Here is an 18,518-nt window from a genome sequence, read left to right as displayed (position 1 = left end):
AGCTTAGCTCCAGTTATTACTAATAGAAATTAAATACCTGTCAACGGTGACATTAATGGTCGTGAATTGCTTAGTTATTACTATCTGTAGGTATTTAAACTAAGTACGGCAGAAACTTGAAGTAAATTATGTAGTATTAAGTATATAATAGATAAGTTTGGGAATCGCACCGACCCCAAATACAATTGGGAAGAGGGCAGGAAGAAGTATTGGAAAATTATTGCTATTACAATTGTGAAATTTTCTTCATCTCACATATCACAATGGTTAACTCATATATCTTACATACTCTTGAGACAAGTAAATGTCAAGTACCAGGTTAGTCAACGCATTTGTCAGCCTTGCATTAAGACATTTCCCTCTTCATTTTCATTCATTTTGGTAGTATGCAAAAATGTGGGTGACTGGGAGTCGTTTACGTCATAATCTGTATAACTCAGAATAGCGTCTAACGAAGGTTCACCTACATTTATGTACTTTGATACTCAAAGAACTCAAAGGAATACAAGAAGGAGCACAGGTGAGTTTTACTCAGTAAAAAACTCTTTACACAAACTTAAAAAAAACGGTAACATTACGGTAACTATTTCGCACAACCCCCGGGATGGGCCCATTTTTTTTTTTTTTTTCAGCCCGTAGGTACTGTCCCAGTGCTGGGCAAAGGCCTCCCCATTTTGCCTCCACACCTCTCGAATTTTTGAGTCCTCCCACCAATCAGGGTTGTAGGCATCTAGGTCATCCCGGATGGGCCTACCTATGCTGAGAAACATCCGTATCAGCATTACGATTATAAATCGTTCAATAGTTCAATAAAATATAATTGGCTTGTTATCGCACGTTGTAGTGCGTGCGATTTATGCTCCAATTCCGTGAAGTTCTAATGAATTATTGTTGACACACAATTTTTAATTGTTTTCCATGTTTTCATGCAGTGAATTCAACAACTTTTCTCTTTTATATGAGTTCTCTACCATGAAAAATCGGCAAAATGTTAGACGAAAAAACAATTAATTATAGGTATTGATTTATCTATAGAGTTAATTAATCATAGCTGAAATATTATGCAACAAACAAATTCACGATCCCTCCAAATTATTATCAGCAATGTCGCCATCAATAAGCTATAGTTTATTTATTTATTTACAAGGCACACCAACAACTTATTTTCAAATACTTTCGCATATATAAGTTTACAATTATAATAAGTCCTGCGTAAATATGTTAATTACAGGTGCGCACAACGTTCAAATAGTTATCCTTTGTGGAGCTTTTAACAGCATTTTATAAAATTGTAAGCTACAGAAGTTATACCTACTTTACGACAAATATGGTGCAGAATCAGCTAGTATGAAATTCTAAGCAATAGGAGCTATAACTTTAAGTAAATGTCAAAAAAATATTCTACAGATTTCCAAGTATCTAACATTCAAATCAAGGCTTGGCTCGGATTATTAGTGGCTATATTAATATCGACAAAGGAGCTCGGAAATTGTGTGTGGAACATCAAATGGAGTGCCATTGGAAGGTTTGGCCATAATTTTTATTACATATAAACACGCACACCCGTGCCATTTTCATGGATTTATTATTCATACTGTTGTTCGCATGATTTTATCTTGTGAACGTAATGTATTTCATAAAATTTCGCCCATTCCGACAGGGGTTTTTTGGCCAGTATATTTTAAAATCTTTGTGGAACAATCTGAATTAGGAAAAGGCTTTCGTATATATTGCTTTGCATTCATTAAAATGATAGGTATAGGTATTTTTAGTATTCTATACCTACATCTATTTTTATTTTTCACGTTTCGCTACTAATTAGTGCACATAATTATATTAAATTCATTATAAAGTGAGTAAAATCCTTCTTTAATAATTTTCCCCACTTAACTAAATGTTCGATGTTCTAACAAATTAAGCGCTCTAGTTTGTATTCACCTTTACAAAAACCGATTCGGCAAAGTTCAAACGCAATAGTATGTTCTTGACACGTTGTTAATTAAAATACATACATACGAGTTAACATTTAGGAAAATATTTATATAATGGGTTAGTACATACGCACATAATGTTGAAAATGTTTCCCATATTCTAAATTATAGTTTATACAGATATTCATGTATAGGAATGTGTAAAGTTAGGTATCTAATGACGAAGTAAACCACGAGCAAATGCAAGTAACTCGTCGGTACGTGGATGGGTGACCATTCTTAGGATGACAAGTTGGTTCGAGTCTCGGAATGTGCGTTAAATTGTTGGGCCCCGGCTGTCATTTCAACATCTTTGGTAGTGGTAACTAGTCTAAAGCCAGAAAGTCCGACAAGTACCCAGCCGCTTCATGCAAAATACTGCTAAACAGCTAGATCTAGTTAGACTGGAAGCTAAGTAAAAATGGGGAAAACTGTGAAAAAAGTAGGTACCAAATGTTAAATCACGCATAATAAACTGAATAACAACTTTGTCTCGCTTATATTCATATTATTATGTTTCTCGATATTATATCGGAGAAAGTCTCAAGTATAAACTACTAATGGTCTTCCCACGCACCTCACTGGCTCTCCTTAAATGACCTCACGTAGACCGTTCAGCACTTTGATTGAAAATCTGACCACCGCCCACTCAGGCCCGAGTCCACCCACAACATAAACGTCAGTTTTCCTAAAACAATGTTTAGAACACACTTTTACAGACTTTTCGAAGTGGTAGCAATTTTTTTTTTATGTTGTGAATTTCATCAATGTTTTTAGTCGGTCTGATATAGGTCAAACACCTGATCTACCGAAAACCCACTATATGAAACACCTATTCATTTTCATACTGATTTATGAGCTCAAAATAACAATCGGCTGACTAAAAGTTTGTAGTGTATGCGCGCTCTTACAATGTTTTTTCAAACAAAGAGAACAGTTGCTTTAAGGTAAATGGACGCTTATGTTGTCGGTGAACTTGAACCTCAAGTGCTAAGCCATAGATTATTTAGCACTGACCACGCGCCGCCCACAGATCGACAAACAAATTATATCGCAAAGCTGTTAGTAATAAAACCATTCGTTTTTATGTACATAAACTATATGCATAGGTAGGTGTATTTCATTGCTATTGAAAGGAATTCAATAAAATGAATGCGTTATGCTATTTTGGGAGGCTGCCTACGCGTGTCATTTTACTGAAATGCTGTTGTAATATTTTATTTGATTGTGCATTTTAAAATATCCGTTTGGTTCGAAATTTACCAAAAAGAGAGAAAAATAAAATAGTTTTTCTTTGATTGGGATGCTTTTATCATACAGAGTAGTTTTGTTGTCCTTTGTATCCATACAGACGTGAGTCATGGCGGGATGCGATCTTTTTAAAGAGTAGTGAAATACATGGCACATACAACGCGTCCATAGCGCGTTTAAAAAACGTGTTCTGCATAGAGCCTAAGAGAACCATAATCTCCCGAACCTTTTACCAACTATCTTGGAATCGGCTACCAGTCTAACCGGACGCTGGAGTACCAGTGTTTTACAAGGAGCGATTGTCTAGTGCCAATCTGACCTCCTCAACCCAGCTACCTAAGAAAATAAATACAAATATATATATTTTTCTGTATAAAAAGAACAATATTCACACATATAAAAAGTAAGAATGACTTACTGTAATCTAAAAAATGACGTCACCATTCATTAAAACCGACACACATTCCGACTGCTAACGAATTTCTCCATCAGTATATACTTATGTATTCTAATGGCATGTAAATGAAGTAAAGTCGCGTGTTGAACCAGGCCTATTACTGACTGTGAATAGAGCGCCTAAACTGCTGAGACCTTGGTAGAGTTATATTTTTGTAGAATTTTTACTATCGTAAATGTGACTCAGAATAGTGCTTATGTATGTCATATTTTTTGGACTATATAACCAATAAAGGCATTATGTTTGGGCTCTGTATTTAGCGTGTATGAAAATATATAAAATTGTCTTACATTAGTATCTCTTATTGACTGGTTTAACTTGACTGACTGATAATAATGACAAAAAAATAAAGGAAATAATATCGAGTTTCTATAAGTTTATCTTGCCACCAAAATTAATGAAAGACCTACTAAGACCAGAATTACCTCTTTAGCTATAAAATCCTCTATGTAAGTATATTTGAAAATCAGACAGCAATCGCTTGAAAACCCTGTGGCTATGACGACCCATCTAATACCGTAGCAATATAGGTATGTACCAACATACAATTTGTATCAAATATCTTGACACATACTGTACTTACATATGTACATACATACTGTACCTACATATGTATAGTTGTGAAACGTTAGAATAATGATAGTACTGACAGAGACATAATAGGATCGTCAAATGCATATTCTCGGTGCTGTCAGTGAGTGTCAAGCATGTATTCTGATACCCAAGGCAATTTAGCTGGATAGTTTGTGCTGAATATTAATTATACCTGCCTAGCATATGTTTATTTATACCTACCTACAATACTTCTTTTTAACGCAAAATTATTAGGTATATTTATTATACTTATTTAATCATTTTTCACAAGGACTTGACGCAACAGATGGCCTTGTTTATTTCAGATACAAAACGAAATACTACAGAAAAAAAATACTACTACCTACTTATATTTTTATTCTAAATTGAACATTAGTTCTTAAATATAAGAGTATTATATTGATCTTCCTACACTTTTTCCTGCTGTCGTTCGAAACTTCATAAAACGAACCACGAACGCCAAAATTTGCTCACCTTACAAAGAAAAGGCACTTTAAATATTAAATAACCAAGTAAGTGCTTCTTTTCTTAACTTGGCTTCTTAGCATCGACAGAATATCGAAATTTCCTAAACAGGTTTAATTTTTAATCGCTTTATTGATCGACTTTGTAACTTTGTTGCGGTTTCCTTATAAAAAGCTTTTTAATTACAAAGTAGAGTAGAAATTATTATTAAGTATAAGTGTATAAAGATTAAGTAATATTTTTCATGAAATATAGGTTAAATTAAAATGCTGAATAGATTGATTTAATAACTGAATATTTTCTTAATCTAATTTTGAGCATAAAATTCACTTTAAAATAACTGATTTCACATTAACATATCACACAATTTTACGAGCGCAAGTGTAACAGAAATCCCTAACCATTACAATTTCACGTCACAAAATACTTAACTAAACACCATATTTATAATGCGACCTCATGGCCCATAATACAATAATGTTCAGAAGGGCGTGCCGTCAGAATAGCGTACATCCCAACGACCTTTTTTCATGCATGCCTTATTATAACGAGCTACAATATCTGGGTACGTAGGAGTATGTAGATAGACAAAATGTGGCTACCCAAGTGATAATGCCCTTAATTGTAGCAACACTTGTTCTGTTCATTGTTTTAACTTTGACATTTTGGATATTTTGTATCTTTACATGTTGCTAATTTTGTATACGGGTTCATATGAAGCTTTTTGTGAGATACTTTTTTTATCCCCCTATACCTACTTACCTACACACAAAAGTATATCTCTCTTTGTCTGTTGAACATAAAACTTTTTTTCAGTAGGTATTTGAAAAATAATACAGAGTTACCTTAGAATTAGTGTATTTAGTGAGTGACTCACCGAAAAGTTTGTATTATCAACATTACATTATAATAGAGTAGCATCCAACACACGGTGCAAACTTAGCATAAACTAAATTTAACAATTCGAAGATCATTAAAATATTTGTCACGTACGGGTCTCGACCCTTGAGAAGTTCCGGGTTTCCTCTAGCTATATAATGTATCCCTTATTGTATTATCTACATATTACATAACTATTGAAGAAACACGTTCAGACTGTTTCCTTGTGCGTTCCGATATTTCTTGCAATATAAACAACATATGGGTAAAAATGCTTCGTAAAAGTTGCAATATATTTTTGTTAATATTATGTATATACTCCGTGTTTTATACTCAGCATATTATTATATATCTGCAAGATTCTCGTCAATAAAGATTTTATCGTTTGATGTATTACTTATATATTACTATGTATTATATTCTGTTATTATAATTGCAAGCAACAATACATCATAATGATCTATAGCAATGAGTTTTTCCGACAAGGGATGGTGTAATTAAATCGGAAGAAATACATATATAAGTTATTATATTATTTCCTTTACTTATATTGGCTCATTTATTGTTTTCTTTCACAGATCATGTTAGTTTTTGCATCTTATGAAGAGAGTATAGGTGGTGTATAGTAATCTTATACACGTACATGCTTGATTAGCCATTGAACAAATTGCATTAAAGAAGCCATTATGCATACGATACACTATAGAAATAGTGTAAAATTAACATTTATTCATAGACTGGTGTACAGTAAGACAACATGTGTATTTTCTATCTTATGAAATGTGTTTTAATTGCATAGGACTTGGATTTCTCGTCATTTTCCCAACCCTTCTAGTTAGAGGTCGGTCGGCCAGATGCGGCTGAATATCAATATTTTAGTTGGAACTGCCATCTGACCTCTGCCCACCAATTAAGGGGCAACAGCGATTTTATTAGGTACACGAATGTTTGCAACACTAAGAAATTATAAAGAAAGTTGTATATTTTTACGGCTGATTCGATTTAGTTTTTTTAAGATAAAATCTATGAAAGGTTTTAGGTTGTCCAAAGAAGTTATCGTCAGGATGTGAATGTGATTTGGATTAAAAGATGAGAATCAACTTTTCATCACATGCATATTTATGATCCACGGATATTTAAAATCGATTATAACGTAGGTAGTGATGTACGCACGTTAAAATACTATATTGCTACCTTGCTGAAATTGGAATCAATAGCACTCAAAAGTTACATTTTTATTTTTTACAAAGCCTACAATTTTAAATCACTTATTTTTACATATCTCATATCATATGGTATCCAGCGCGATCGTAATAAAATTCCATGGTGAATGCCAACCATGCTGTTACGAGCCCAGCCAGGGTAATTAAATTCTGTCTGAATTCGTTAAGCGCGAGTCTACAATGTACATACACACGAAATGTTCTAAATTGTTGTGTTTGTTGTAAAGTATTTCACTTGAACTGATATCTGTATGCACGGGGTGTTCTGTCTTCCTTATCCTTTATTAGTTTGTAGGTTGAATACGTGAATTCGATTGAGTCTGTATCTCTGTATTGTTTCAGGGCTGTGGGACACGAAAAACGTTTTAAAAATATATTTGGGTGCCGTTTTATAATTTGAATAGGATAGATAAGAATCCAAAAACATGACCATTTTGCACAATTTGTCATCGAAAAATAACACAATACAATCTACAGAACTGAAATATAACAAAAGTAGCATTACCCAATACTAACATCTAACATTATACTAATAAAACAATCTACGAAAATATAAATCCTCCATCCGTTCACTAATATTCATAAACATTTTACATTTTAAACGTCCGTAAGCTACTTCGTCAGTTACAAGTTTAGCTTCGAATCCCCAGTCTGCGGTCTCCAGATACACGTATGACCAAACTAAGGTTCCCAAAGGACGGACCGACAAGTCACAATTTATGTAGACAATATTAGGGTACAGCTGAATAATCTCACACAAAATGAACGATTATATTCCCCAGACAATATAGGATTAGAGTAATTTAAATTGTTTGCTGTAAACGATTCAACAAATGTAGTAATGGAAACCCTTGTCGGATTTGAATTTGAAACGTTAATTTTCTGTTCTATCTCGCAAAAATCTTGTTGTTACTTAAATTAGGTATTTGAATTAATATTTAAGATGGAATTTAAGTGATATTGAAATAATAGATAGCACTATTAAGTGGCAAGTACTTCTATTTCAAAACACAATCTAAATAAAATGTGTACATCTGTAGATTTTGTTAAAGCTTACATAGCTATCGTTATTGCGGGTTTTAAGAAGTTTTATTATATTCATTTTTATTTTGTAGTGAGAAAATGCATGTTAATATACTTCTAAGCCTTCAAGACTTGTAAGTAAATATATTGCTGTTTGCAATCAATAAGTTAACATTGCATACATAAGTTATTTGATGCAAAGCTCCTGCACATATAGCGTTCAGAAATTAATATGAATGCTCGAATGCACCATTGAATAAGTAATCGGTATTAATGATAGCTTCTGCCTTTTCCGAACGAGGAAAATGTAGCGTTTTATTGAGATTGATGGCAATTCTATTTCTCTTTGATCTGTTTGAAAAAAAATAACGAAAAAAGAAGCATGAAAGTACCGAATTACAAGTATCGGCAGATTACCTTTCGTCCGATGGCCACTATTTTAATTCCTCGAGGGAGAATGTTAAATAAACTACGTGAAAGGAAAACTAAATAAGTATTGCCCTATTTCTGAGATCGTCTTGAAACATTCTATTCTTAGATCGTCGTCGCCGTCTAACAAAATTACTCTGCATAAATAAAATTCATGCTAAGTGAGAAATATTGGCTCAATATTTACCAATAAGAATGAACTTTATAGATTTGTTCTTTGTTTTGTTTCAGAAAATCAAACAATACTTTTAACATTTACTCTATGTTTAACCAAATATACTGAAAATGCATAGATTTAGTATTTCAAGGATTACACAAGGTTTACGTAAGCCGCTTTAGCTATTAGGTATTAAACTCTAAGCAAATGTTTGTTGTAACAAATCCTCTCGGTTAATTTTCCTTTATAAATCGATGGTTTAAAACGATTTAGCAAAGAGCTTGAATAGTGTCAACACCAATGAACCGTGATCAAAGCAGAGGAGATTGCTCTTTGCGGAACCAGAACTTAGTTTTTCAATGAGCTAGATTAACTGCCTGTAACCTTAATGATTTTTACTCGAGCTATATTAAAGCTTATCTACATAGAATTGAAGTCTAATTTCGTTTGAGCATTGCCGTAATTTGTGAGACATTTTCACACTGCTTGGGGGCCCGCATGTCATAGGTATATGAACCAGAACTGAACTTCTAAGAATTGCTCTTAAATACCATATAGAAGAAAATAGTAAATTACCTCAGGTTTGAAGGAACGTATTTTTATTTGTTGTCAACACGTACGCAATCACCTCTGTCCTAGATTGGGTAATCTTATTCCAACAATGAAATATTTACTCTACATATTAGGACAAGGATTCTCTATTTACAGGTGTATTTGGACAGGATCGATGTGCGCAATTTGGACGTAAATGCCGAAAGAGCAGAGCAACATTACGTCTGTATACAAAGGTACCTATACTATATAGTTTACCTGTACATATATAGGTATATGTAATTGTATTTTGTCTAGAACTAAGATAGCAATAAAACCAAAATATTTAATCAGATCAAAATTATTTGAGACATTTGAAAACATAAAAGCATTTATCGTCTAATAAATTAATTAAATAAAACCATTTAAGCAAGCATTTGAAACCTGCTAAATTACACTCAAGTATTTCACGAAAATCTTATTAATTAATACGTTTTCAGTTTAATTAATAAATTAATATTTCGACTAAGATAGTCTGGAACTATTTGAGAATAACTTGCATTGTTTCAGAGTTTATAGTCGAAGTCATAAAGTTGGTGTTAACTCAAACTAGTCTCCTTCACGCTGCAACCACCTTCTAAAACGTTTTGTCAAACTTAGACAAGCTGTCTATACCGCAGGCGTCTTTGCAGTGGTTTTTAGCAACTTAACATGGACTTATATTGTTAAGTTTACACGGTCCAAACTAATATTAGACTGTTAAAAGTTCCAGTGACGTTTTACAAAGGTCGGACGTTTTATGGACGTGTGACAACGTTTTTGTTGAACATTAAGCTTTGTATCTTCCATTCACGTAAGTTTTGTGAACGTCAAGATGACGAACAAGTTTTTATTAGAATGAAAGTGCTTTCAAAACACAAAGAAGAACAACGCTTTGTTTTTTTTTTGTCAGATAAATTTTGTTCTTTCATTTGTTTTGTCTTCTCCAAGGACCTTGTAGGTTGTTATATGTACGTGTCTAGTATTATTTTTTCAGGGCAAAACTTCATCTATGGCGGTTTTTCTAGCACTATTGACGAACTAATATACCAAGAACGGAGTCAAAACTTAATTTGTCACAATTTAACCTTTCCATACTGTCTCAATTACTTCGACAAGTAATGTTAGTGGAAAAAGTATGTTACGTAAAACTTAATCGTTTGCCGAGAACATGCAATTAATCATCGTGGATGCTGCACAGATAGCGTTACTCGTGGGCTGCAATCAAGCGTGAATGTGGGCGGAGCTAGTAAACTTCTCCAAGATTGCAGTACGAAATAAAACACCGAAGAATGCTTTGGAGAAGTTAAAGCTATTTTGTCGAGAGTTGTTTAAAATCCAAACAATTAAGTGCTGCTTTGTTTTCGAAAGTTTATTTACAGACTTTCATTACATGCAGTACGATCGATAAACGTGGTTATACTTACAGAATAAATTGTAACTGTATAAAAATGGTGTATATATTAAACGTAGGGTATTGTACAAAGGATCCGCTTTAAACCGAAAAACAGAGTAAAAAAAATGTGTTGCTATATTTTTTTTTGTGCGAGTATCAATATAAAAATAAATCAAAATTGTACGTGGAATTCTTGTTAAGTGTACCTATCCATCTACATACGAGCATGTTCCAAAAATATTTTATTAATATCAAAATCATGGCAGGTATTCCGTGTATTTCTTCCATCGAACATTCTTTTCTTCGAATATACCTATGTATCTTCCAGTTATTTTGAAAGCATCTTTGTCATTTGGATACAATTTCTTAAAATTATCTGATCTCATTCTTTTGCGCCAACCATCTTTTTAGTAAGATTGCATGTCATTATAATGATACGAGAAAATCAGATACAATTGTTTTTTTAAGATAACACTGTCTAGACTGAAGATTAAGTTTTGCAAGCATTTCAAAATTAAGTAGGTATACTAGAAGTTTTCTTCAGTGGCACAATTTTGTTTCTGCAACGGCACAACTTTGTCGTGGCTTCTTTGTGAACTTCAGCTAATTATAGCATCAACTTATTTACTCAGTAAAATACTGCAAACGAAGGCATCGATGCATGAAGTTAGGATTGGCATAAAAACACACTGTATGAAGCTCGCGTCAAAGCGGCACATTTTATTTACTTTTTACTGAAGTTTCAGAGTAAATATATCCGTATCCATAAACCGAAAAATAAACACGTTAAATGTGAAGCAATGAACAAATACTATGTATTTCGCATTAATTTGCTGAGTATTCGTTTGGTTTTATTTGTATGATAAAATCCGCGGTAAGTTACGTTGAATCCCGTATTACGGTTTTTTATTATTACGGTTAATTATTACGAAAAAGAAGAATTGGGGTCATCACAGCTTCAATGAGTAACGTTCCTGCACATTTATATTAAGTACTGCCTGGAATTGAAAATCAAACTAAATCTATTTATTCGGTTTGTGAAACAAATTCAACATGTAAACTTTAACAAAGCCTGATGGCATAAAATCAGGAATTTTCACCACTACATTTATGGAGAACAAATACAATATTGCCTACTCAACAAATAATGTAGTGCAGTCCCAAAAATCCTCTCATTATTTGTTATACGTAAGCTTTTAAGCCGCAAACAACTGAAGGCTAACATAATACAGTTGCTACGGAAACCACATAATGTTGTGGTTAATGTTATAATATTGTGTACATCTGTGTTCTGTGTAGTCGACCGCCAGTTAATAATGAGATGTCGCCTTCAGTAGCTGAAGGTCGCTGTATGGCCTAGTGAATTGACAGTATTTTTAGGGTATGTAAGAAAATTTTACTAATATCATAAATGTGAATGTTTCTGGGTTTGGATATTAAAATAATTATCCCAACGGCACACTTAGATTAGTGGTAAAATTTAAATAACCGAAGCTTCCATCCTAGTCCTGGAAGTTGCCCCCTTGGGAAAATGATGGTTAAATCTGGTGTTTGATAAAATCAGTCGAATTTATAAGAGCTACAAAGTCTAAGGCATCAAAAAGCAAGTAAAATTAGATACTATTGTGTTTGGATTATTTTGGTAATAATATTGTTCCACTATTGTTTCAAAACTATTATTAGCCTTTTGTTGAGTTACTGTAGCGGATTATATACGGGAATAATTTTAGTAGATTCTCTATGAATTAATTAACTTTGATGATGACTTGCGCGAAACTATTTGATTTAAGTTTCAAACTATGTGATATATATGTATGTACTAATATGTAAGCAGTGTAGTACCAAGTTGTATGACGAAAATTTGAAACTTTTTAATAAATTCGGAAGACATACAAAAGAACCTTCGAGGAAAATATAAGGGAATATGGGGGATATTTATTTTTAGTCTTAACCTGGAAAGGTTAAGTGGCTGCCTACGCCTTTCGTGTATGTAGTACTATGGAATAAACTCTCAAGTTCGTTGAGAGCATGTTAACAGAAATAATTGTGTAGTTCTATTATTATTTTTAAGTTTGAAGTGAATTGGGACTTGATATTTGAGCTATTGATAATATTGCTGCTGAATATTTTGAAAAATTCTAGAAAAAATTGTTTATAATAATGTAAGATCAATTCAATCATGGTTTTATTTATTAAGGTAAACGCGCGATAATTATGTACTCTTACTAATTTAGTACAATAGGATTTAAACTTAACCGTTTCAGATACGATATGTTACAAGTTTTAATGTTTAAAATCCCAGTGCGGCTGCAGCTTTGAAAAATAAAGTTGCTACAGTAGAAACTTGAACTATATACATAGATAATGTATTAAGTTTTATAAAATAAAAATATTCAAAGCCGATTAGTTTCAATTTTATGCGTACGCTAGACTAAATAAAATGAACAGATATTTTCCAGGATAGTATTTTTCTTTTCATTATTAACGAGAATTAAATGTTTGCTCAGACGTCTACGATATTTTCAGTCTTACTATCTTATTTTGAAGTACGAATTTTCTCAAATTCCTAATATCATCTTTGCATGTTATGACGTGGTATTCTGAAGCTCATTTAGGTATCTTTTTTGGTAAACTGTAAGTACTATTGACCTACTAATACCTGTAATGTATTGACGACATCTTACTTTCATCAACTGCAACTTATGAAGTGGCCACGCCACTTATACAGCTTGTAATTTCAGTTGTTAAAGTTTTCTCTATATCGTCTACATAAAAGGTTTAGTATGTTTTTGTTTGATATAAAAATTCCATTTTAAGAAGCTTGTAAGCTGCGTTAGTGTTCTGTAGACTTTCTTTGGTTTTGAAAGCTGCATTTTTGGGAAAAAATTACAAAGAAAATAATGATTTGAACATTTCCTTCAAGTTGCTCCTTAATTTCTTGAAATTTAGGCTTTGTATTTTGTGGAAGAAGTCTTAAAAGTTATAAGTCTCGATCCAAAAGGCTAGAATTGAAAGTGAGACAATTTAAGTGTCGTTTTATTCGATACTGGCACACAATCCGATTAGTGTTCTCATGAATAGCGGCACGGTAAACATGTTATTCAGTTAGCATGTAAGTGCATGAGACAAAGGCCCACACTGCTTCTCATATGTAGGTGAAGGCAGGCGCGATCGCAAATAGGTGCACTTACCTGTTGAATGCCAGTCTATTACCTTTTATTGTATAAGACGACGACTTACTTATGTATGACCTGCTTCAGAAGAGGGTGAACTAACTAAATAATGACCTCTGCTTCATATGGTACATTTGTGTAATGTTCAAGTTAAATTACGAGCACTCTCTCCAAAAACTGTGCCATAAATATTATTTGCTGCCCTTCCAACGGTAGTTATTTCACCCCTTATGGAAATTAATAATTGCGAATTATAAATCACTTACCTGAGCTCAGGGACGCTCCACGGTATTACAACGAACGATTTATAATTTTACAGCGACGTATATATTTATTTAATTCAGAATTCTAATATAATAAGTAAGTAGTCAACAGGTAACACAGATGCGAGTATCAACAACAGTTTCTAAATATCTCAAAAGTTACAACAAGTTACAACGCGCTCCGCATCATGTTACTGTATGAGCCGTCCGTAACAATAATAACACTGACAGGAAGACGAAACCAAGCGTATGTGGGATTGAAGACAAGGCAGAGAGGAAGCGAAGAGTAGGCATCACAGGTAGCTCGAGATCAGCTCAGAAGTACGATGGAACTAACCGAAACGAAAGTAAATCAGGAGAGACCGGGCACGACAACGTAGTGCTAACACGCGCGACGCGACTCGAGCGAGTTCGGCTGAGGTGTGAAAAGTCTGTAAGATTCAACAAGTGGTTTGCGAGGGCCGGCGACGCGGACCGGCTCGGAGGTCCTCGCGGCGGGAAAGCTCGCCCGCCAGTGCCCGAGCTGCGCCGCCCGCCAGCCTCCGGGCCGCGCGCGTGTGTGCGTGCACCCCGCTACACCCTTCATTGTTGGCTCGTGTCGGTACGGGCGCGCAGCTGTGTGCGTGTATGACGCGCCTACGGGTCTGGCGCACAGGTGAGCCCGGGCCGACCCAGCCAGCGCGTCCCTGTCCTATCTATACCGCTTTTACAATGAAATGGCTCGGTGAACACAAACTACCTGCGTGCTACATTAGCGGACGCATAGCTCCCATAAGTCCCCCGCTTTATTCACTCAGGTTTTTGTAACGAGCTCGTAATACAAGGTGAAATTACTGTTGCGATTGTTGCTACATGAAAAGGTTGAATTCCTCGCACTTGTGGAGTGCTCGAGCGAAACTTTTGCGTGCCTTACCGAGCTTAGGTACATATTTATTTAGTAAGCCTCTCTTGCTTGAATATCATGAATAGTTCACATTGCATTGTACTGAATAATTTTATATTCATTACATTGTTACGTGCCTGTCAGTAGGAAAGGTTTCTGTTGCACTGTTATTTTAACATTTTAAAGCATTTTGTTAGCATATAGTTGGTAAATTGTTTCTGAAAGGCTCGGCCACATTTAGTTTATTAGGTAATAAACTATGCAGAGTGGTATTTAACATGTTTTTGATTATTTCGGGCTACAAGCTATTCTTAAATGAATTCTTAAAAGTATTCAGGTGCTTCGTAATTTAACTAACATTGTAACAATAGTTGGTTAGACAACAACTGTAATGAGTAAAGAATTCTTCTCATGTAATTTCATCTGACGCTACGCGCGTAGCAAGGCTACGTTACTACGGCTGACATTAATTCGTAGCAGCAGACGTTTGTAATCAGCTTTCTTGCTACGCCGTAGTAGCGTAGCCAGCCACTTTTTAATATTCTAAACTTTGTATTATATAGGTGTTTCTTCATGAATATCCGAATCAACACAGTTTCGCAATGTATAGAGCTTCAGAGTCGGTCCCCTTTGATGTCGTGCAATGTCGGCCTCGTGTCAGCGCGTCGAGATACCAATTTCGACCATCGTGAAAATATGCGAGACATGTTTACAAAATTGTTAAACCACTCATTGACGCGAAGGATTTTAATTATTATATAAAATTAAATAGGAATATGTAAAGTATGTAATAGTAATTAATCATTTATACATATATCTTGAACATTTGTTATGCAAATAGTATTTTTCGTGCTTTGTCTAACTATTGTTACTGACAACGGGTATTTATTTTAAACGTGATAAAATAAAATATTGGTAGGAAAATTATATTAGTATCCACCTACATTTTCCATAATGTCAAGTACAGAAGACTAGAAGAAAGTATAAAGTTTCAAGTAAGATGACGTAAATACGTAGGTACTAGTTTTATTATATTTCTATCATAATCTTGTAAATAAAGCCTGTAATAAAATTTTGTTGTAAATATTAAATATTACGGAGTAAGATGACTTTTGATATTAACTACTGATGTCTGGAAGGTCAGTTTTATGTAAATTATTATCAACCTGCGAAACATACTTCAATGAGAATATCCGTAACGTCCACTTTGAAGGCATAATTTTCTCATAACCTATCGCCTCATTTTAATAGAAAAATACATTATATACTTACTTCACATGACTGTTGTTACTTTTGTTGAAATAAGTACCTAGTATAATCCGAGATCATTCAAGTCTCGAACATTTTGTACCCAAAAATGAAAGTGCCGGCTAGAGTAAAAAAATAATCGATTCTCGTAGAGAATAATGCCTTGAAGATTGTTTACTATTACAAGAATCGTCTACAGTTATCTACTTTCATTTTTGGGTACGAAATGAATGATTTCCTTTATCAAAGTCGTATTAAAATATTTCAATAAACGTATCGTATACTGTATATTTTTCATGTCATTTATGTCATGCATGCATCATTGCCATAATTGACAGCTTTCTCACAAAGCTGAAGTATTTTAAAGAAAATAATCGGAGCAGACTTTTTCATATCTCATCATTGCTTACCACCAACGTATTTTTATTTCCAGTCATATAGTGTGGGAGTTTAGTATTTGAGTGATGAATGCAATATCATACGCTTGTCAATAAAATATTGCTTTTTCAATGAAAATTCTTTACCTCTTGAGATTAGAAAATTCTCAGAAAAGTTTTCTGCGAATTTCAGTTGCAAATTGATGATCTCTGCTGAACCTCAGGTCGCTGAGCAGGTTGGCTTGGGTGGGTCAACATTTCTGTGCATTTTTGCTAGCTGTGGTTTGAGTGTTACAATTAATATGTATTTATAAATATAATATAATATATTTATGAGTATGTACATAGTTTATCAGTTGTGTTAGCACCCATAACACAAGTTAATTAACAGCTTACCATGAAGCTAACCGACCGTGTGTAAAAGGTGCACTGAAAAAAAAAAACTATGAATAAAATAAACACAGCTGTGTCTATTAATGTTACTGTGTGAGTGTTACTACACACATATGCAATTAATTACAAGGTTGCAAGCCATGAGATAGTATTGATCGAGCTATTTACTTAATTGGTGTTAATGCTTCCATGAGCTCATTACAGGCAAACTGAATTACATAGAGATAATTAGTAGGATGCTAGGACCTTTGTAGTGGGAAACTTCAAGGTTTGAGGGAGAGTGGGTTAATATTGTTCATTGCTTGGTTTTTAAAATTTTAGGGCTTCAAAATGACGACTAATGATCTCAACCCAATGACAACTTAGGCGTGTTTGTTCATCATGTTGCTATAAGTAGGGTGAGCATGCTAATATACAGCCTAAACTTTGTCATCTTTCTCATTCAGTCACAGAATCCACTAGGTACCTATATTTAGCCAGTTGAGGGTCCTATCCAGGACTTCAATAAATTTCGACAGGACTTTGTCGTAGGTAGTCACAGACAATGAAAAGCCACAATAGACCCCAAACGAGAACTTGACTGTATTTTTTCAGCATTGATTTAAGTTTATTTCTTTTTTTCACACGGTTAGGTCATTCCTGAGAACTGTGGCACATTGGAGCAGCCGAGTGCTGAATTTGGTGGTTAAAGTGGACATGGGTAAGAGATAGGGATAGGTAGTAAGGGCAATCAACGTGGACGATGGTAAGTACCTATAGTTTTAAACGAATGCTTTAGTATATCATATAGTAGGTAACTTCGCACCTACTTTCAAGATTTCATCTAATCTTTAAAATGCGCAAAACCGGATAGCGAAGGTTTATAAGCTGGTGATAACTAAATTTTAACAGATCGACCACCAACGTTTTGAAACGGAACGATTTATGAACGTATTCGCGGAACCCATTATTGTAACTTCGTTTTGAAATTCCAGCGAACGCATACGTGAAATTTTAAAATAAATGGATTTCAGATGAAAAACCAGATGCAATGGATAAATGTTTGCGGCAAATAAACGCAGATATCTAGGTACCATGTTATACAAAGCTTTCGATGAATCGATACAGTTCTGTAGAAAATCAAACTCGAATCATAACGAGATTACCTACCTACAATGATTTTTATCCGGAAAAGTGAATACCTAGCTTTTAACTGGATACTGATATCTAGGTATCCCTAAAAATGGTAACCATTCCATGTAGGACCAAGAAGCAGATTGGGCGTAAAATATTAAGTATGAATAAGTTTTTCGCTTCCGTAATTTGGATACTAAAAATCAAAAAGTAAAAAGTTCAGTCGCGGTTGTTTTGGTAAGGCGCTGCTACAGATGTTACCTATGTTATGTCAAAGTTTGGTGTTTAGCAAATGTTAAAAAAGGATAAATCCATATTTTAATTAAGTATTTATATACCTACCTACTTAAAGCGCTTCATCATTAGCATCATAGCTGATAGGGTCAACCGATTTGGATGCTAATTTTTAAGTAGTTGGGTATTAAAAAAGAAATGTACTAACCTAATTACTTGAACCTGCAACCTTATCTATGGTGACATACATATGTACTGGAGACGAACACGTTGAAAGCAACGAACGCATCGAAGAAATGTATGTGAGTGTTAAAGCCAAGCCGAATCGGACTAAAATTCGTTTGCTCGGCCCGTTCGACGCGTTCAGTTTTCCGAACAAAAAAAATTACCCCACAGAAAGTCCTATTTGAAAGAATAAGA

The 18,518-nt window shown here is 34.1% G+C and overlaps 1 protein-coding gene across 3 annotated transcripts in view; it reads right to left on the bottom strand.

The window, feature by feature from the left end:
- The window catches only part of Rsh (radish), a 201,662-nt gene extending 187,271 nt beyond the window's left edge, over window positions 1-14,391 (bottom strand). For 2 of the 3 annotated variants that reach the window (XM_049844570.2, XM_049844573.2), the window contains exon 1: window positions 13,854-14,391. The gene's annotated coding sequence lies outside the window, so the exon portion shown is untranslated. The remainder of the gene's footprint in view (window positions 1-13,853) is intronic. The other variant, XM_064038527.1, reaches the window with a different exon arrangement.
- Window positions 14,392-18,518: the final 4,127 nt, after the last annotated feature.

The sequence above is a fragment of the Helicoverpa armigera genome, chromosome 16 (assembly GCF_030705265.1).
Source record: "Helicoverpa armigera isolate CAAS_96S chromosome 16, ASM3070526v1, whole genome shotgun sequence".
Lineage (NCBI taxonomy): Eukaryota > Metazoa > Arthropoda > Insecta > Lepidoptera > Noctuidae > Helicoverpa > Helicoverpa armigera.
Note: the sequence above shows the minus strand (reverse complement) of the source record. Positions and strands in the feature narration are given on the sequence as shown.